The sequence below is a fragment of the Aulonocara stuartgranti genome (genome assembly GCF_965226115.1).
Source record: "Aulonocara stuartgranti genome assembly, chromosome: 7".
Classification (NCBI taxonomy): Eukaryota; Metazoa; Chordata; class Actinopteri; order Cichliformes; family Cichlidae; genus Aulonocara; species Aulonocara stuartgranti.
Genome location: NC_138945.1, coordinates 24,300,507 through 24,323,508, shown reverse-complemented (window position 1 = coordinate 24,323,508; position 23,002 = coordinate 24,300,507). Strand labels below are relative to the sequence as shown.

Sequence of the window (23,002 nt, the reverse complement as noted above, 5' to 3'; positions counted from 1 at the left end):
TACAGCTGGGTGGTGCTATGAAGTTAATGATGTTTAACTTTATTTTTTTCATAAGTTATTAGAGTTGCCAACCGTCCCGTCTGGTATTCAGAGAAAATATTACGCGTTTCGTATTGAGGTGAAAAGGAACAGTTTGTCCCGTAATTCAGCTACAATGGAAAAGACACAAAGCTGGAGTTATTCTGTCTTTGCTGCACAGCTGCCTCTTCTTCTTTCATTCTCCCCCCTCCCTCTCCCGTTTCTACTTCAATCATGAAAACTGATCAATGATCAGCTGATCAGCTCTCTTGTTTGTTTATCGCCCACTTTGCGCCAGAAAGAGGAAACCAGCGGATGTCGCGCTAAACAACAGCAGCACGTTTAAGCTTGATCAGCTGTTGTTAGAATTTATTTAATATTAATTTCTAGTATCAGCTGATGTTTGCTGGAGCCACAGCTGTAAACCTGCGGGTCATGATATGGTTTGGTTATCTGGTGAGAGGGAAACATGAAGATGAAACCAGGAGATGTCCTTACTGAATCATCAGAGCTGAACAGGTAATGGAGAAACAGGTTTACCTTTCAGGTGACAGGAATGAGTTGAAGGGAAGTTATGAACTGTTTCTGAGAGACAAATAACACCAGGATCCTTTTTTAGGTAGCTGACAGCTGGTAACTGTGCAGGTGCGGATCTAGCAAAGTGTTACCAGGGGGCCAGGTAGGGCATTAACGGGGAAAGGGGGGCACAAAGAAATACTTTTCTTTCTTATTCTCATTTAAAATGTCTAGCTTTTAAAAAATAATTATCTGAATCTTACAACAAACGATTGATAGATTGATGCATATATACCATCAAAACAGTGTACATCACTGTCACAACAGTGTTTATTTTCATTCAAAGGCTTTATGATTTTTCCTATAATGGTGGGACGGTCTCTAGTCAAAATGCCCGGGCCAATTTTTTGTCCCAGTCCAGCCCTGTATGCAGCTCATCTGCAGTCTGGTGTTACCTACATCTTCCTATTCAGAAGGCAGAATTTCCGAGTTCTGAGTACAATCGAAAGCACCACGACTGCAGTTTTTGTGTTGGATGTAAAAGGCGCACATGACGCTGTGACGTAGGCTAGAATCATGGCAACAGTCAATGACGGTCCAGGTGTGGGATTTCTCTCGTGGAAATATGCACATTATCTTTTCCTTTCTATTGGTAGGTGGCACAGTGCACTTGTGGCAAGTAAGCAAGCTAGAAGACTGGCAAAGTTATGGAAGAAACACATTAACAAGAGAATTCTGAGTAAAACCAAAGTTACTTTCCCTAGTAACTAGTTACTTTGAAAGTAACGAGTAACTTGAAGTAACTGAGTTACTTTTGAGAGAAGTAACTAGTAATGTAACTAAGTTACTATTTTAAAGTAACTTACCCAACAATGGTAAAGACAGACTGCACGACTAGGCATTTGGTTTTGTACACCCGAGTCAATGGGACTGAAAACGCAAGAATTTTGGACGTGTGCAGTTAGTGCTTTTAGCTTGAATTTCATTTTGGGAATGATTCAGAGTTGCAGAGAGCCAAATCTGGCAAGTAGCCACATTGTTATTGAATAATGTGTTTGTGTGACTAAAAAAACGTATGATGTTCAAATGAGCTGTGAGAGTGTGCCAACACACATGCACCTGTTTGTGCATGTGTGTTGTTTGTGCCCTCAGACACTTCGGGGGCATGACAGTAGAGATCCTTGCTGACAGTTTTGGGGAATGAATTCTTGGTGCACAACCCTGTTAATGTTTTTTTTAGGTGATAAAAGTGCTCCTGTTTGTGCTTTTGACCTAATGCACCGCCTTTGGGTTTGGACACTCAGGACTATTCTGCTGGAGGCTGCTGATCTCTGGATCATAGCCAGTGAGACCCAGGTTTCACCACCAGTGGCTATCCTAAACTGAAAGGTTGGTCAGTTTGACCAAAAGGTTTGATGTCTGCTTTGTGCAACACTGAGATATATGGTAAAATCAAAGATGTGTACACAAAAGTGTTCTTTTAGAGAGTTCTCAAGGGGGGGAAACTGCTGAAAGTAATCCAGGGTGCACAAGGCGGTGAACAGTTCTACTTGTATATAATATATACATGCAGAAAAAGAGAGTTAACATTAAGTAAAAACAATTTAATAACCAATGTAACACCACAATCTAGAACACGATACATAAAGGCAACTTAATAAATAGCAATTTATAATTTTTTTGTTAAGAAACTTACCTGCATAGCAAAACAACAGTTTTAGGAAACCTTTCTCATTCTGCTGAATTAAATAGATGCTGTGAGAACAATTCATTTATGTTACAATAACAGAAAATGCACTCAGTGGGTAAATTTTAAAAAACAAACAAATGAAATATAAAACCCTCTCTGACTTGCAGAAAAACAATTTATTTCATGACAAAGAGGGCGCTGAGATGGTACACAAGCCTTCAAAACCTATTTGTGTTGTACAAAAGGAGGCTAGAAGTCACTTCCCACACTCATTTAAATGGAAGTGAGTTCTGCTATAAGAATCTATCCAGTAAAAACAAGGCCATAGATGAACAGGCTTATTTGTGGCACTGAAATGCATACCTTCCACGTGGCACTGCTAAAGCACTCAATCACCTCCATGATTTTCTCTCTATTAGTCCCAAGTATAAGTCACTTAACCACTTTATATAAATTCAAACACTGTAACTTTTTATTTCCAAGTGATAAGAAAATACAGAAGTGTCGTCATACAATGCATTTAATGTTCTACCGCACAGGGCTCTAAAATGCATTTACTGCTCAGTAAATCTTTTTAATAAATGAAAAAGTAGGAAAAAATCAATACTAAACAAATAGAAATTAGAAAGCACCTGACAGCACACACACACACACACACACACACACACACACACACACACACACACACACACACACACACTGGATATTGTTCATAGCTCTTTTTATTTACTGGAGAATATAACTCATTAACGGACAAAAGCTTATAAGTCTGTACAAGTAAAGTGGCAGAGAATGAATCCATAATAAAATACACATTTTTTATGTTTAAAATGTATTTGCCCCTTTGCACCCAAACACATCCAAACAGCATGCAGACATGTGATATACAGCATGTGAGTGAGTGAAGTAAAACATTAATAGATGCTGGCAAAATTCACTAAAATATCAGTAAATAGCAGCGAGGCAGTGCACAGACAGTGTACAGGTGGGCTATAAAGATCTCTCAGCATGGGTGACATACAAAAGGCAGCAACGACATTCTCTGAAGTGTAGGAAATAACAAACATGTCTGCTTTTAAGTTACACTCAAAAAAACATCATGGCCCGTGACAATGACAGTTTAATTAATGAGTCGGGGTGCCAGTCAGATCCGATGAGTAAAATTAAACTTATACAAAAGAAACAAGATGATCAAAGTGATTTTTTCCTCTTTTTTGTGACTGGTTACAATAAAATGTAACGTTCATGTGGTTCAATAATATGAAATAAGTATCAAAGGTAACAACAAGACATTAACAGCATTTTTGTACACTTGTACATTTGCACATTACCCCCCAAAAAGCCCAAAAACGTCCGGCTGAATTGAGCTGGAGCATTACTGCCTGCATAACTAAGACACAGACCTCATGATGCACACAACACATAAGAGCAACTAAAACTGGGTCTATCAGTGCCGATCCTAGCTGCTCCCCTCAGATACACATTTTGAACTGTACTGATGCAGTTGTCTTTTGTGTTGTTTTCACAGTCACGGTCATTCAGACAGACACTCCTTTCTAGTCTGAGTCACAGACAAGATAAGGATGTTCTATTACAGTCATTTACTGACTTTCGACTCACCCCATCTTTTTTCCTTCTTTTTCTTTTTGCATTACTAAAATGAACAAATGCAACTCAGTTAAAATGAAGATGAAAGGAAATCACATTTAAAGAGAGAGAGTGAGTGTTTGTTCAGCTTGCTAATCATGAGGAAATAGCTGAGCATCATAAAGGGCCGTACCATTTACTACAAAGTGCAGTAGCTTACATTCATTTCCACCATACGCATGAGAAGTTGAACATCACAAGTGATACATTTCTTTTTAAAACCTATGCAAAATATTAGTGTTTATTATAAAAGTATTTATCTGTGGTAATTGTGATCAGCTGTTGATTAACATTTGAAAAATCTACACCACACCTACACTGCACGGCAGTAATTTAACATGCAACAGTGAAGGTAATGATGTTCACAGTGATGAACTGTGAACCAGTTGTGGCAGTTCAATGAATGACTGACATATACTTTTATGTATTTAGTTGGGTTGATTAATTTCCCTCACTCATGGTTCCCTGTCAGAATCCACACATTCCCACACTGAGTGCTCGGGCTTTGGATTCCTCAAGAAAGTTCTTCTGGGAGCGAGGCAGCTCTACCAGGCTGGGGTGAAATCCACTAATCGGCTTTCGTGGTCAAACGTGATAAAGCTGCAGCCAGGATCAGGACAATTTGCAGTGCGCCAGTTTCTGCCTGTCCTGTGCGAGCTGCATATCCACAGAGCAGCAGCTCAGCATCTTCCTCTTTTACAAAAAAAAAAAAAAGTAAAAAGATTTCATTATTACCAGGGCTGGATTGGCAGACTCTTGTGGAATAACCCTGTTGTGAAGAGCCCGCTTTGCTCATTTCTGCAGCTGGTGGCTCAGTGGAAGCGGAGAGCTAAGATGGAGCTTCTCAGTGTGGGGTCCTTCCAGCAGCTCCGCACACAAGAAAAGGCAGCTATTGCAGCACATCTGTGCAAACGGGGGTTTGTTATCATACAGACAACTGCGGATGGGAAAAGAAATGGTGTATATAAATTTTGAAGAAATGAGACACGAGTGAAACATATAAGTCGTGATATTAAGGCTTGAGTTATTTTTGTTAGCGTTATGATCACTTTCATGTTACTTTTTTATTTTTTCCCCCGAGAGCCAGGATACTGTGGCATTAACTTACAACAAAAATGTTGAAAATGCAAATTGAGTGACAGGAAATCTGACAGGAAGTCTTCTCAGGAACATCTCAAGCACTGATGAAAAAAAAGATAGAAATGGTCTCTTTCATTCAGGCCAAATGTTTTTATTACGGAGGAAATTTTGACGTGTCACGGTAGGGAAAGCAAAGTTTTAAATGGAAAATGGAAAAAAAACAGGCTGACTTCGATTCTCTGTAACGGCTTCAGTTTCAACATGCGACTATTGTACATGATGGCTTTCGATAGACACCTGAAAAAACGAACTCATTAGAATGATGATCAAACTGTGCTTTTCTTTCCTTCTTTCCATCTTTCTCTTTTTTTCAGATTTACAGCTACAAACATTCGTTTTTGCAGCTTGCAGGTGTACTGAGCCAACTCTGGATCTGACTGAAATGCTCCAGCTTCTGTGTAACCTGAGATTTTATACAACTTTAGCCATGAAAGCAAAGACAGCTCTGAAGCCTTTCAAGTTTTTATTTTTGTAAAAGAAAAAAAATTTAATTAGACTTTGTACAATGTCAACAAAAGGTCTATTAAATACACAGCCCTTGCATGACCACAAACCTTCAATATTTGATCATTAACATTCCACATTCAGCCATCTCAGCTTTGTTCAGACAAAGTTAGCCCGGCTTTGAAAAGACAGTGTCTGAATACCGTGCAGTATTCATTATTGAAATCAACCTCAGACCTGAAAGACTTTAAGTATTGACTTTCACTTTGGTTTAAAGCAGCTCTGGTGCAGCTTTTCCTCAACATCTCGATTAGTAATATGTTCTCCCTCTGAGGCTCATTATCAAGCCCAACACCTGACTTCCTTTTTGTACTTTAGGACCAGACGTGCCCCTTATCAAAGATATCACAAATGTTTCAGGCGCATTTTGTATCCTTATTTAATAAAAGGGAGAAATTTTGTCCAGTGCGGGGACACCTCGTGTTTTAATTAAGAAAGAACTTGTGGTTTAAAAAAATATATATTCACAAAACATAAACAGAGGGAAATTTAAATCCAGATTACAACAAATGAGTTTGTTACACTCTTGGGATCAGCAGCACAAGGTGCACATCAACAGAAAAAAGAGGGAGAAACACTTTATCTGGTTCTTAGACTGATTAATAGTTGCTGAATACTTCAACTCTGGACAGGTTTGCAGTGCAATTAATCACAAGTTTCATTGTAGGTCTTAAATCAAGTAATTTTTAGAATATTGCTACCATTATTTTTGAACAGGTCCTACTTTCCCCAAAGCCCTTTCCTAGAGAGCAGTTATCTACTTATAGCAGCTGGAGTGTGCACTGAAGCATTTCTGGTGTTAGATCCAGGAAAAGGGAGAGTGCCTGCTCTGACTGTGACCAGAAGATGCTGTGACTCAGCTTGTTCAAAGACAATAAACTTGTGTCTCCAGTCAGTGTAAAATGCATAGAAATATACTTAATATTATTGTATTATTGTGTAGTTTTATTATCATAGGGTGGCAAAGTAAGTGGTCAGCACTGTCACCTCACAGCGAGACGCTCCCTGATTTATTCTGTTTTTCCCACTATGAAAACTGGGATAGGCTCCAGCCCCCCACAGCCTTATGGTGGATGGGCTTTTAGTAAGATGGATGGATTATTATTACAGCTGGTTTTAAAATACCCTTGATTTCTGCAAAGTCAAAGTGTTTTGTGCCCATAGGTGGATAATCTGGACATTATGTCAAAGTTCATAACAGCAGTGGACTAAACACAGTCAACGGTCACCACAGAAGTGAGGTGGGCAAACCGAATGGCTGGCAGCTGCTGGCCTAAATACCTAACCTTCACTGTTACTTTTAGGCTACCGTGAAAAATAAATCTTCAGCTCATACCTTTGGAAATCTATCACAGTATTGCCACGACTGTCATATTATATGATATAAATTTTTATGTTATATAATTTACAGGTTCAGGTCAATTCTTGTTTATACTCACAAAACTCACAACAGAAGTAATATCAGTGTTGTACACTACTGTCTAAAAGTCAGTCACCCTTCATATTTTGCTTCCAGACTTCCAGACTTCTTTTAAAGTGGTCCTGAGCAATAGTTCTCCAAGATTTCTTAAGGTCTTAAGGTAGCTGTCAAGAAGCCATCAAAAGTTATACTGAAAATGAATCCAAACTTGGAGGTTTTTGGTTCACAATAATGATCCAAAACACACTCGCAATGCAGTAAAAGCATACTTGGATAGACAAACCCACAGTGGAACACTATCAGCCATGGATTGGCCTCCCCAGAGTCTGGACGACAACATTATTGAAGCAATGTGAGATCATCTTGACAGAGAATGGATAAAAAGCATCCAACACCGAAACAAGAGCTTTGAATATCCTTAAAGAAGCCTGCAGAAGTATTCCTGAAAACTGCTTAAGGAAATGACAAGAAAGCTCGTCTAAGAGAGTTCAGGCTGTGTTTAGGAAGGAAGGTGGTCAAAATGGACTTTGAATGTAAAGAGTGAGTATAAAATGTAAAGAGATGAGGAGTGACTAAAGACTGGAAAAGTACTGTATGTATCAGTTATGTTGTAAGGTGAAGACCCTACAAAATTATAGATAGCAGCTCAACAATCTGAAAATCACCTATGAGACCTCGCCAAAAGCAGGCTCACGGAGGGAAGCCATCTGCCATGCGTTGGGTAAGTGGAAAACAGGTGCAGCTTAGATTTTTAAAAGCGATTTTTTTAATAGCACAAAGTTCACACATTGTTGACAAACATGTAAAAATGTATTTTCTGCTTTTTTTAGCATGTTCTTTTTTCTTTTTTTTTTAACTTTTGACTGTTGTGGTTCAGAACAAGAAGAGAAAATGTAAAGAAAAGGGTGGGAGGAAGAAACTTTAAAAGCAGTAAAAACAATAAACATAAAGTAAAAAATAGTTATTTGTGGCAGCAGAGAGGTCGACAGGATCCAGACTGGAGAAGAAAGGTTAATCTAAAAGGTAGATAACTCAATTTAATTATGGTTTAAGGTTAGGCTATTTATCATTTATCAGAGATAATGGCATAAGTGCTACTAAACAATAACAGTGATATAAAAACATCTTTTAATAAGTAAAGGTCAGCTATTACGCTGACTGTTACTACTATGGATCTGTGAAGAAATACTCCAGGTTGAGCTCACTTGAAAAGTAATTTGCTTCATAAAGCCTTCATCTGTTGAAATGTATTTATTCCGGGGGAGTACGTACACTCTCTGTGTCTGAGTAAGTGTTATGCAGTAAAGGAAGAAAAAAGCACAGCATCAACCTGGCATCTCTGGCATTTATTATTCTATCACACTACTACATAAACATCTCTCTGCTTATGCAATTAGTCTTTTATCTGTGGCCAGTCTAATCTGCACAGAAATTATTTATTTAAAGCCACGTCAAAGAAAGAAGGGCTTTAATATTAAAACAAAAAGACAGAAGAAAGGGAATACAAGTGTTTCGAAAAAGAAGAAGACGTTATGGCTGTGTGTACAGTATATGTGAACAGAAGGGGAGCGCCACGATTCTGACATCATTTTCGGATAGTGTGCCAGCTCTGCAGCCAGGCACAGATTTCTTGCCACAGCCCTCACACATCACATGTGTAGACGCAAGGACCCCATGCCCTTTGGGTAAATACATCGCAAGACCAGACTGCACGTTAATATCCACAACACATCGGGTAATATCCGCTCTCTGGTCCACCGGGAAAATAGTACTGTTGACTCTCTGTTTTTGAACTGGCTGTGAACCTTTGCCTCTTATTTTTTCTTTCACTTGCTCCTCCCTAATGTATGAATTTAGGTTTGCAGCGTGGTGTAAAGGGGCAATAACTGTTACATGCTTGTTTAGCAAACACGTCAGCACAAAAAGAAGGGAATGACCGATCTGAGAAGATTTTTTTTCTTCATCTACTCTGTGGTGAGCAAAATGAAATAAACATGGGAGTTTGTTTGGGCTTTTTTTTTTTCTGACTGGTTGCAGTTTTGAAGTAATGCTTCTTGGTCAGTGAGTCAGCTTTCTGCCTTTTAAAATGCAAACATCACAAATTTAATTACCCTAAATAAACACAAATTTCACATATTTGACACTCTGCAGTTAGCTGATGGCCATAACAATCAAATAAAAAGAAATTATGGTGGCCATAATAACTAGCCAAAATATTTCTGCTTCTTTTCTCCCCTCTGCTACTCATCCTGCTTAATGGAGTTAGTCCACTATTTTCCTTGTTTCTGTTAACTTCTTCACCGCTGTTGCTTCCTCATCACTAATTTTATTGCTCGTACTTTCTCCTTTGGTTTCATTGCCCCACGCCCTCTCTCGTGTCTACCTCCCCATTCAAAAAAGAAGAAGAAAGAAAACACGGGCTCCGAGGCGTCCTTTTTGTCATTGGCAGCGATGACCTCCACGTTCCCCCTGGCACAGGGTCAATTATTCACTGCTCGGGAAATACACCTGTGTCCCTCGTGAATCTCCCCGACAACCAGCCGCCAGAAAAAAATGAGTCTATTACCATGGTGGTGCCAGGTGATGGATTTCATGTTCACTAGTGGAGTGCAGGTAAAATCCTGGGGAAGCCACTCAAGGTGACCTTCACAGCTAAGGCAACTTTACTAGTCGTGTGTGCAGACATACAGACTCCCATAGGGAAGTATCAGAGGAGTGGATTGGCGCATGTGAGGCTTGTTTGTTTATTGTGGGCATGCTGTAAACCTGAACGACCTTGAGCTGTGAATTCCTCTATAAGACATTCCCTGGTGGACTATGATGCCTGCGTAATAGCTATTAGACCAATAAAACCATAGTCCACAAGCCTTTTGCACTGAGCTGTGACTTAATAAAACCTGTATCACTAAATCTTTGAATTGTCCAGTATGAATGATTTCTGCTCCTTTTCAGCTCTAACTGTACAGCATCGCTCAGAATAATATGATAAAACTTTACGACTGCTGTAAAAGAGTATTGTGAAGTGTTAAAAAATTTATTCGAAAGCCGGGGTCTGCTAGGAGTAAAGTATCACCTTCGCTGCACATTCGCATTACCCACTAGTGAGGTGGCATCTGCAGTGCTCAAGGCAGGATGGCAGCAATGCAGGATAGCACCAAACCAAGCTGTTAGGCCTGCTGTCTGCTAATCCATTCCAGTGTGGCAGCACAGCCAGTGACCCCCCTCCCCATGCAAGCAGCACTTCAGGTCAACAGATATGGTCAATACATGTGGTCAGAACATGTGGTCAGGACAACAGTTGTATTGGACCATGTGAGACTCAGTAATAGGGTATTTGTTATGTGCGCGCATATGTGTGTGTGTGTGTCATTTTTTGGCTTTGTGTTTGTTCCCTCCCTCCCCTGCCTTCATGTCAGCAGCTATACGCCTTCATGTGTACGTTTAAGGCCGTATGTCCTTTTGTCTTTGTGCACGTATGCATGTTCACATGGAGCATGTTTCCAGGGGGACTTGGCTGAATACATGGACAGGTGAGAGATGTAGGGGGAACAGGCAGGTTTTTGGAACAGCCTCGCCTCTCTGTAACTTTGGACTGTAGATGTGTCTGTCTTAATACCAGCGTGTGTCAGCTGTCCTCAGCATGCAGAGGCACTGGAGTGTACAGCTCCAGTCTGCTGCTCCTCGGCCTCACTTGTTTCCCAGTCGCTCCTGGGCCCGCCAACCAGGCCAGACATGGCACAGGCAGAATACAAACGCCACACGACTCAGGCTTGGTCACCCAACTCTTGCTTTTGTTCAAAAACTAATCCTGTTATAGTTTTTGCTCAAAAATTAAGCTATTTTCCTGGATATGTTCTTACCTTTTTTCACATAAGGGTATTTATGTCCGCGACCCGGCCCCGGACAAAGCGGATGAAGATGGATGGATGGATGGATGGTATTTAATTTATATGCAAAGCTTTCACAAAGCTTGAGAATAATAAAATAAGTTTGGCTTTTTATGGTCAAAATGCAGTTTACTCAATTTCTTCATTAGTTTGAGAGTTGATGTAAAAATGAGACCACCGAGTTTTGAACTACATACAGTGGAAGGGTTCAAGAAACACAAGTGTGAAACATTTATAGTACGCTTACAGTTTTATGGGAAGTTTTATTGCCCATCTGCCTTGGGCACAGCTGCAAGTGATTGAATTTACTCATACAGTATTTCTGAAATTCCTATAGAAAAATAATTAATTGCTCAGTTTATATATTTGAATACCTGCTTAATTTTAATCACCACAGAAATCAGAAGCATTAATGTGGTTTTATCTTTAATCTATATTTTACCCATGATTATTTTATATCCCTTTCAAACAGGCTTATAAAAGCATGCATAAGTCTGGCTAATAAATTCTCTTATATACTGTTACAAAAACCTCTTTATCTTCTAATCTTGTCATGGGTAATGGTGTCTATGAACATGTTGCTCATCATGACTAATAGGCATGTCAGCTAATGAGATATGAGACAATACGCTTATGCAGCACACTTCAGTATCTGTCATCAATCACTCAGGCCAAGGTCATGTGATTTGGTTTTATACTGACAAAAAAAGGTCCACACAGAGCACATGGTCAGATGCTCAGACCTCCTCAAATACAGATCAGTGCATGTTGATTTCTGTCAGTGTTGTTTAGTAGTCCAAAAGTGGGCAGTTTTTAAATCCATGATAACAATACCAATGTTTTTTTTTTCCAGCTAGGCCTAGCTGCAGTACAAATAGATGGATTATATTAAAATTTCATGGTTGCATGCATTTTTTTCTAATGAATGAAGCGCACATTTCTGAACTGCACTGGAGTCTGCTGTACTAGATTAGGGTGGATTTCGGACACAAAGCGAACAGCTCTCACTCGTGAGACTGCCAGGTTTGGATCCAGAGTCCCATCTGTGCTGGTTTGGAATGCATTTCCTATTGCAGCGCTGCTGCGTGAAACACACTGACTTTTCTAACATTTATACAATTCATTCAGATAAATAGTTTAAAAGATCTCTGCAGGAGGACGTGGAGGGGCACAAGTTAGGATTACAGAGTGATAGTGGCTAAAATAGCACCCCCTGAAGGCACGTGGATGAATTATGAATCTGCATGAAAAAGACAAAGCGTGTCTCCACACAAAAGCCCCTGCACACCCACCTACTGAGTATGATGAGCTCAAACAGCTGTTTATTGGTTTATTGGGTGCTTAATGACAATAGCCATAATAATGTTGTTGTTATCACTCTTTTGGTAACGAAAAATAGATTTTAATCCAGTGTTTTGAGGGTTGGTAGCCAGGGGAGGAGGGGAGGGCTCCCCTTTTATTTACATTTGTAACACAGAAGGGCATTTAAGCCTCGTCCTCAGAGTTCTGATAATGAACTCGTGTGTTACGACATTTAAACAGGCAGGTCTGAGCAGCTTCTCATAACTCAGAAAGGTTATTCTCTGGCAGCAGATAGAGATAAATGTCAGCAACATTGGTGAGGCTTTATACTGAAATGGAGCAGATATGATGCTGCCTGCTGATATTTACAAAGCCCAGTCTAGTGAAGAATTGGGGGAGATTTGGTTTGGTTCTCACAGTAATTCTTGTCCAGCCCTGGAGCTGATTTAAAGAAGAGGCCGAATGATCCCCTCAAATGTCAATCAAGGTGGGTATTTCTTTCTGTACGGCATGTAAATAAACACAACAGATTTGCTAAATCGGACAAATACAACATTTTGAGGATTCGGTTCATGTATCTGTTGCATTTGGTTAGGTTGTGTCCCCTCTAAGTGACATGGCTTGTAGACCAAAATTCATCTCAGTCTAGTGCCATTAATCCGGGGAGAACCTGAGGCATGTCTCTGCAAGAGGTTAACCCCAGAACTCAAATGAGGGATTGCAGGAGGGAAAAGGAGGAGAGAACAGAGGAAGGCCAATTTGTGCGTTAGCCCAGCAGCAGGAGAGGCAGGCACTTAATTCTGTGGAAGCGCATCATTATATGCACCATTTACCAGATGCCTATTTAACATGCAATAATTAGATCACTCAGTTTGGAGAGAGAGAAAAAAAAGAAAAGCAAGACATGGACTACTTAAATAGGGTCCCTTGCCATAACATTAGCAACCCCCCACAGGGTCACTTGTCAAAACTGCTTGCGAGATTAATTCTTTGGAGTGTTGAGGAGAAAAATGTATAGGCAGGCTCCTTTTTTGTCCTTTGTTCTTTGTTCTAAAGTTATACAATCAAATGAAAAATATCACACGATATAAAGTTTTTACAGTATCACTGACCCATATTTTTAGAAAATGAAAGTGAATTGCATTCAACAATCAATGTACAGCCTTCATAACAAATATTTTATGGTAATGATTGACAAAATGGTGAATAATGATTAAGACTGGATTCCATTTTTAGGATTTATGTTGATCAAAGACGCAGCAGAGGGAGGGCTCTAGAAATGCTCATTTTCCCCCCTCTGTGATTCATTTAAAATGATTTCTTGGAGTCGGTTTATATTTTTTTTTCACAATCATTGCCAGCTGGGAAAGACTCCAGCACCCTACCCAGACCTTCTACAGGATAAAGCAGGTAAAGCTAATGGACAGATAGATCTTTGTGTGTGTTTAACAAATCCCATAATTAGATTTTTAAAGGGGACCTAATATGCTTATCTCCAGCTCCAGATTTTTATTCTGTCACTCCACTAAAGCAGCTCCAGTAAGTAACTGCTAAAGTTCAATTTTATCATAATCGCTCCTAATCTCTCGTGAGATGTCTGCGGCTTCTGCAAACAAAATTTGGTGCTTGTCAGCGCCTCCTTCTTGGCTTAGCATTGCAGTGGTTCTGAAAACAGATTTGAAACCTATTATTTAAAAAACAACAACAACAACAACATCATTTCTTATTTTCAAAACAAAATGTATACTTTGATGTGCACACTGCACTCATTCCAATCCCTTTTTCCACCCAAATGAAGGATCTAAAAAATAATGACTTTCTTATTTTATATTCTAATAAGAATATTTGAAATCATGTGTGCCCAGTATGTTTATCGACCAGTACGGGCTGGGCATATGGTTATGTGATATATGACCAACTGGGGAGTGACACATCTAAACTTAGATGTTCTTGGTACCTAAACAGGAAGAGTCCAAATTTGGGGTGATGTTTCAAGTTTTTCATCATCCAGTGTCACAAACCACCACTATGAAAGACACAATAAAAGATTATCATAACAAATAAGTTTAAAACTAAAAGTTGGAAGAAAAAAAACCCACATGACAGTGATTGAACCATAACAATAAACTGCTTACTGACTCATGTAACACACAAATAAAATGTCATAAATAATTGGTGGTTTAAAGCCATAGAGAGCGGAAGCAAAGAAAAAATATGCATTATAAAATTGATTGGAATGAGAGAAAGCTTCCCTCTTCTTACTAAAAGAATTAACATTACCCCAGTCTCCTGGGGTGAGGGGTGGGGCTGTCTGTAGGGAAAAAATAGCTTGTTAGACATGAGCTAAAACCCTTTTAAGTATGCTAATATAACCTCATTAGCCTGCTGTTACTGTTGACCGCTTTTACACTTTAGCCATTAAGTCAACATTGTTGGGGGGGCAAATCTAGGTCTAGGTGTCAGGGTTGTGAGGTCTGCGCGCTCAAGACCTGCTACAACTGATAATGAACAGTGAAGTGGAGAGCACATTTAGCATGAAAATCTTTTAGCATGACTCTGCGCAAAAAGAAACATACTGATTTTTGGCTGTGTTTGGTTCCAAAAAATAGACTGTACTATTATTACGTTAAATTTATATTCCATGTCTTTTTTTTTCTTTTTTGCAACCAATAAAGCATTTTAAACAGCATTAAAACTTGAACACAGTCCTAAGCGGTGTCAAAATATTTGCAATTCCTGAAAAGTTGATTGATATCCATACATTACTTAAAAGCAGATTTCTGTTTGTGACTAAGATTTAAGGAAGATTCTGCCAGCCGTCGTGAATAGAGCTGGAAACACAGCAGACTAAAAATATGGAAACACATAAAAGGTCCACTCTGAACTCTTTCTGTTTTTGTTTTTTGTTTGTTTGTTGTTTTTTTGCCTGTCCCATTTGGTTCTTTTGCCATCAGAATTATTGTCTAAAGGCAAGGAAAGATGCCCAACGGATTTACTTTACCAAACTGACCATCCCAGCCTTGCCATAATGGTCTATTTGATTCACCTTTTATTGTTTATTTTATTTATTTTTTATTTTCACTTGCTAGATACGGGACAGACTTCAATGAGGAAAACAAAAGGGAGAAAGGAAGAGGGGGAAAACAGCGGAGAAGAGGGATGGGGATAAAGGGCAAAAAAACAAAAACCAACTAAATAAGCAGACAAAAAATACATATATTAATCACCTGGATCACCTGTTGAGAAAGAAAAAAGAAAACAAGCAGAAGAAAACAAGAGCAATACAATAAACAACATCACGATGATATATGGGAATATAACAGTAAATACTAAAAATTAAACATTATTGTGCAGCATGTAATATCGACAGCACACAGTGTGCTTTGAGGTAGGAGCCAAAAAGGGTGTCGTTTGTGTGTGTGAGCACCCGTGAGCGTGAGCGCGCTTGTTTTTAAAACTCTTTCTGTTTTATATGAATATTTAACTACGTACAGTCACAATTACCTGTTTTACCTCGAGCCTGTCGCTGAGTGCAATACTGTTACCTAATTAACACCTTACAACTTCCTACTGTTGTTATCGGCTTGTTTCGGCCTCTTCATGTCTCCAATTTCCTCTTTTCCCCCTACCTTCTGTGCTCCCCTGTCTCAGTCTTAATTGTCTTGTAGTACTTCCTGTTTTGCTTTGCAGGTTAGTTGGGGTTTTTTGCCCTCCTTGTTCCTGATTGTATGTCCAGCTTTAAATTGTTTCTGCCTGTACTGTGTTTCCACCAGTGTCTCATTTCCTAATCCCTCTGTGCATATTTAGTCTTGTTTTTTATTTGTCGCTTTTGACATTGATCAGTTGCTTTTCCTTTGATGTCCATCAGCTGTGTTCCTGTGCTTCTCACTCTGTCCCCTGTGTTTAGGTTTAGTTTTTGCATTTTTAATGTCATTTTGTCAGGCTGTGGTAAATCAGCTTTAATTTTAAGAAGAAAGCTCACCTTGGCTGCTTTTCATTGAGTTTTTCATGTGCCTTTGGGTCCTATTCTGAGTAATACTTGATGAGCCAAAACTCGTGCTTTCTGCAAGTCCTAAGAAGCAGATGTTGAGTGCTGTGCCTTTATTGGTCCTGTTATGCAGACATTAATGAAGTAACCTATGGAAGGGAGAAGCCGAAATAGGTCATCATAAACTTTTAGCCCTTTTTGTGGGTGGTCTGTGCTTATTTTAGCCCAGGAGAGCCATGGAGTGCTAGGAACACCCCCTGGGCTGAGGAGAGTGAGTGATATCTGAGGAGGAAATGGCCTGAGGACGACAGTGTCCACCATGCCTATATTCTGTAAAGCTCTATAGAATAGACTAATGCATTAACAGAGGACGGGGCGCGCTTCATTTAGGAGCTGGAAAAGTGTAAAGTGAGCCTGTAGTCATTCACTGAAACCTGAGATGTACAGTAGTGTACATACAGTATATATTAAAATGAAAAACAGTTTTACATCATAAACCTCTGTAATGATCAAAGTAAGATGTTTGGGGGAAAGAATCAGCCAGCCTGAAACTTCACTTCTTTGTCCCAAAAGTCTGCAGTTGAACATTGGCTCCATACCACAACATAAAATATCACTAATTATAACGTGTGATTATAATGCCTAATAATAAATTCTAAGCGTTGCTGTTAGCAAAGTCAACAGACAACTTGATTACTTAAACAAATCCGGTTGTTTTCTGGAAACATCACCAAGCAGTAAGTCAACTCTTCTTTATGTAGAAGTTAAAGGTGTTTTGTTGTTAATGCAGCCATTGTCATCTGAACTGTCAGTGTCAACCTGAAAAGATTTACTCATTTAATAATAGAAAGAGCCTTTATATGACCGTGTCCCTGGGATTGGCCCACTTTGATTGGCCATTTCGCCTTGCAGATAAAATGAAACTACCTTCAACATAATTTATTGATGCAATTTTGTTGGACAGTCCAAAAGCTCATATTTGATTTGACAGTTTGATGTGGGCGTGTGCACGCGCATGTGTGCACATGTAAAAGTGTAATAAATACAGACATTACATTTGAAGCCAGCTGTAATTTGTACAGTTCCTGAAAGTCTGCTGACTTCAAACAAAGTGTTTCAAGCTGATAAAGTTACAATATTGTCACACAACAAAAACTACATCCCCATGAAGCGCTGCCTCGGGTTGTTTAATTTACCGACAACTGACATTAATAAGATTACATACCAAAAACAGACATTATTTAACAAATTAAAAATGGATTTTCCTATTTTCTTGTGGCTTTTAGTACAACATTTTACCGTATGAGAGCTTCCCACATGTAGCAATAACAGCCACTTTTTTGTGTAAACCTTGCTAACATTGGGTTGGACTCAGTGTTACCTCAATTCTGCATGGCACAGATTCAACAATGTGCTGGAAATATTCCTCGGTTATTTTATCCCTTATTGACATGATAGCATCACACAGTTCCTGCAGATTTGCCGATTTCCATGAAGCGATTCCCAAAAGTGCACTATTGGAATTAGATCTGGTGATTGTGGAGACCATTTAAGTACAGTAAGGTCATTGTTGTGTTCAGGGAACAACTTCTGGGGTATTTTTAGCTCTGTGACATGGCGTATTATCCTGTTGGAAGCAGTTATCAGAATATGGTCAAAAAGGCAGTACATGGTCAGCAAGAACTGGTAATAAGAGACCTAAAGTGCGCCACACCCTTACACCTCCATCAGCCCGAGCTGTTATGACTCCAAGCTTTCATGTTGTTTACGCTGAATTCTACCTTACGATCTGAATGTTGCAGCAGATTTTGAGAATCCAAGTTTATCATCCAAGTTTGGTGAGCGCTTGTGGCCTCAGTTTCTTGTTCTTAGCTGACCGGAGAAGGTTTGAAGTGTTGTACTTTCAGACATGCCTTCATTGTAATGAACTTTTTTTTATTTTATTTTATTTTTTTTTGAGTTAATGTTGTCTTCCTGTCAGTTCAAATCAGTTTTTTCATTCTCCTCTGACCTCTGGGATCATTCAGAGAATTGTGGCTGCTGTTTCTGGACCATTCTCTTAAACCCTAGAGATGGTTTTGTGGGAAAATCCCAGTAGATCAGCAGTTTCTGAAATATTCAGACCACAGCTTCTGACACCAACAACCACATTCAAAGTCACCTAAAATCACCTTTTTCTCCAGTTCCGATACCCAGTTTGAACTGCAGCAGGTTGTCTCAAACACATCACCATGTCTAAGTGTGCTGAGCTGCTACCATGTGAATAGCTGATCAGATATTTGGGGTGTACCTAATGAAGTGGCTGCAAGTGAATAAGGAAGAAACTGATGAAAACATCAGCGAATTTAAAAAAAATGTTTTCACCATGTAAGACATAATTATTTCAGTATTATCAGTGTCTTGTTTGCAGTACCATGGCTGCAGGTCACCGGAGTGATTAGCATGTGACCTCTCTATAATTCCACGCATCTTTATATAATCAGTACATTATGAAAAGGGCAATGCTGGCTTTTCAACTTGCAGAGACCTTGGAAAGTTAAACCGCTTTCTAGCATGTAAACAGAGTCTATAAATGATGAGCTATGTGAGCATTAAACAGAAAATTACATATATTTCACACCAACACGCTGCTCTTGGACGCGATGTGACAGCATGGTTTGCGCGGGGTTATCTTTACAGACCGAGGGGTCCTATTACTTAAATGAGCGCTATTAGTGTCTCTGTGGGGACTGCTGCATCCACCAAACTCGCAAACCTGCTCACAGACTGAAAAACAGCTTTTGTTATCCCACCCCTCTATTGCCCCGCAGTTTCTTACTGATTTACATACAAATTGATCTTGAGGTAAATCAGATGTCACTTTTCTCCGGGTCACAGAGAACACGCTGAGATAATGAAATCAGGGTCCGCTGAGTGCTACACTTGCACAAGCTACCAGATGGGACTCTCCTTTAATGCAATGCCTCGGTTTCGGTGTGTGCATATGGGTGAGTGCACACACATGTTGGTGCAAATGCACGTATATGCACGTGTGTTTGCTTAGGGAAGAAATTGTTTAACAAATTCTATTTATTTTGCCAATAAAAAGGAAATGTGTGTGCTCATGTGTGATCATTTCCTTGACAGCTCTGTATAGAATACATGCTTCCCCTGTGACTTTGAAGATTGCTCTGATTTGCTCCCTGATTAAATTCGGTGCTTTCTGTCTGCTCTTGCTTGAGATAAAAATTATAAAATCAAAACATTCTGTGATTTTTGTGCTGCTTGATGGCTCCTTTTTTAATATACAGCAGATGGATAGTGTAAAGTTCTTTTTTATCAGCACAGTTAATCGCCCCCTCAGTGGATTCCTCTAGGCTTACCTCAGAAAACTAAATGACAGACAGTCTTTTATGAAGATGGAAGGACCAATGAGGTGACAATTATAAGGAAAAGAACCTGACTAATCATCATACTGCATTAATGCAGAGATAGCAAAGAGCAAACCATTATGCCCCACGTTTTAGGAAATAATAAGTGTTGATAAAAGGCACTGTATCTCCTTAACACAACTTTGGCTCATTTTGGCTATAAATATGCTCAAAAAATTTTTAAAGGGAGGTTTGATCATCTCGGTTTAACACCAAATTAGTTAAATTCAAGGATACCAATTTGTCCAGTAAGGAAGTATTGTTTTTACTGTGAAGTCATTGCACCTGATGTATCTCCCAGCAGTGTCATGAGTGTGGAGGAGACGCCGGGAGACAGAGGTGTAGAAGGATGTCAACTTCAAAGCAGGACCAATATCTGTTCCTCTGTGCCAGGAGAAACAGGAGGAGCACCACCAGAGCCCTACAGCTAAACTGTCAAAATCAGACTCTGTGAGGGCCTGAGATCCTTCAGGGAGACTCATCACATTCTGTGATGATCAGTGTTAGGGCCATTACTCAAAACAAGTAATGCTTTACACATTAGGCTTCACTTTTCTGGAATGGAAAGCAGTGTATATATTTTATTTAATTAGAGTAATTAGAGACCTAAAACGCATTGTCGCATATTACCAATTAACAAGGCTAGATCCCATATGCCAATACTACTGTATCCTAACAAAGACACATAAAATCTTTCTAGTGTTTAAATTTGAAGACAAAGAAGCACAAAGAAGAACCATCAAGAGCATGTCCTACTGTAGTAACATTTACAGGTAGAAATTGAGGCTACGGTGCTTCAGGCCTGACTGCTCATCACTGCTCTCAATACCAGCTGAATTTCAGGTTGTAACTGCTGGGCTGCGCTCAGATTTATCGTCACTCTGGGCTCTTTGCTCATGTATTAGCATGCTGTCTGTACAAATGCTAGCAAAGTTGTGTTAGCAATGTTATTCAGTTACATTTGTCAGTTACTTTGGAACTTATTACCCCCACGATTGGTGTTAGCACATATGGGTGCCAACCTGGGCTGTCTGTGCAATCTGAATGGGCTGCAGGTACATTTTTTTTTTTTTGGAACCAGCAGCAACAACAATGCTAGCGAAAAGCAAAACTAGAGAAAACTCAGTAAGCAAGTAATAAGGAGTAACCAGTGGTCTGCAGCCACCACCTGTAAAAGCATTCTTTTTTGTGCTTTATTGCGCTGTTGCCTCTCCAGTTTACCTGTTCTCACTTTCATTCACACCAAAGCAGGTGAAACAGCTTCACGTGCTTGCTAACTGGACAGATTGGTATCCCTGAAGTTTAACTAACTTTTTGTTACACTTTGATGATCGAGTGTCCTCATAGATTTTTTTGACCAGTTTAGAATTTCTAACAACATTGGACAATATTTTTGATTAATGCACTCTTTTCAGCCTTCCAGCAACAAGCATCAGTTCATTTCTGTACGGTCAGAAAACTTGGTGAAACCCATTTGAGTTTTGTCATTTATCATAGTAGACACTATATATATATTACACCTGTCAAAGTTCTGTTTCTCTTATAATCACGTGAAGACTGGTTTCAAGACTTTCAATGCATTGTGTAAGCAATTTAAAACATATTCCCAAGGTTTTCTTTTTCCTCTTTAAAAACACTAAATGTTTGGGTTATTTTATCTAGGTCGCCATAGCTTTAAAAAAAAAAAAGCTCTTTAATAGACAAATCAAAGACTTCAGAGCTTCCAAAAGTGAATCCATTTCACTGCAAACCTTTATAATCAATGCATAGCCACACCGAGATAATGGACTTTTGAAAAAATAAGGGGGTGAAAAAAGTAGAAGAAAAAAGGAAAAACTAGGCACAGTTCATTGGAATGGATTTAGCTATCTCAAGCAAGTTTCAAGTCTTTTGATTTCCATGCAGCATCTTTGCATGAAAAGCATGAATAGCTGTCTGGAGGGCAGGGACCAAATTTAAAACACTGTGTGTGCTTTGAAAAATGGTTGAAAATTGCATTAAGCCTGCACAAAACAGGTTACTTCTATAGATCTTGTACATGTTTTCATATTGTTTAAATGCGTATGTCCTTTAGAGGAAAAAGTAACTACAGCTGCAGTTGACAGACAAATGAAGATTTAAAATAAATGAAGGGACTCTGCAGGCCTCCTGTGTTGTAATTCCTCTGCTTCAAATCATAAATACAATGAAAAGAAAGAGAGGAATGATGTAAGGCCTAGAAGTCATCAGTCAGACTGACAACCTTGAAATGGAACAATACCGTTGTCTCCACCCCTCCTGAGCTGCAGATTGTTTTAGTATTTGTTAAATAACTCTTGCATTCATGAGGCTGCTTCCGAGTGCTCGTATACTGTGGCAATCAGGGGAATGTTAAAAATGACTGTTAATCTGTTCGTTTCAGACCACAGCGCTCGCTCATTACAATCAAGGTTCCGAGTAGAATAAATGCAAAAAACAATGATGTGCCCTTTATGCTAATGCATCTTTATCTCACAGCAAAACAAATATTTAATGTTTGAGATATTATAATATAATGACTCATTATACCTGAAGTCATGCTAAAAATAAAGTACATCTTCTTTAAATTCTAGAGTTTTACTAATGAAGACATAATAAAAAGTTATATGTCCTTAGCAGCTCTTAATATGAGATAAATACAACCTCAGGTGGGCTACAACACTTGAAATATTATACTGTGTTGTTATTTACTAAACTGTGATTAAGCAAAAAGGGAGAAGTAATGAAGTGCAGCCTTAGTCCTTCCACAGGAAATAAAAGGGTAGGTAGCTAATCAAATGCACTTGATTCATTAACTGTCAGCAAGTATGTGGACTTCTATAATAACAGGAGTTTTGGCAGTTTTCTTTTCTCAATTATTCAGGGACCAGCAAACACCAGCAATCCGTTAACAGAATACCAGTTTTCCCAGGAGTGGACATCCCAGCTAGTTCATGTTAAGATCATAATGCTCAGAGGAACTGCAAAAACCCACAAGTTACATCTCACACTCTACATGCCTCAGTTAGTATGTTAAAAGTTAAAGGTTTTGGGCAGAACAATTCAAAATAAGACCAATGAAGTATGGCTTGTTTGAAAGGATGTTTCAGGACAGCTTAGCTTTGCTGCATTGCATCTGAATGAACAGCAAGACTTCTGGAACAATATCCTTTGGACAGATGAGGCCTGTCATGGTTACTGATGCTGGACTTATTAGGCAGGACTCTGTACTGTGCAGTCAAACAGTTTATGTACAGCACTGGTGGATAATATACATATATACAGTGATGAAGGGAGAAAAGGTGCCAGGGATTCCAAGGGCAAGTCCGGGGCGGAGAAAGAGGGGTTTGGGTTTGTTTTGCAGCCACAGCAAACTGGTCACCTTGCAGTCAATTCCTCTGGATACCAAAGTATTCTAGAGTTGAATGTGAGGTCATTCGACATCTGACAACTAAACCTTGGCCAAAATTGGGTCATGAAATA

General features: G+C 39.2%; 1 long non-coding RNA gene across 1 annotated transcript in view; it reads left to right on the top strand.

Moving 5' to 3' along the window:
- Positions 1 to 23,002, top strand: part of LOC309710335 — a 35,517-nt gene that overhangs the window by 396 nt on the left and 12,119 nt on the right. The gene's annotated exons all lie outside the window — the stretch shown is intronic.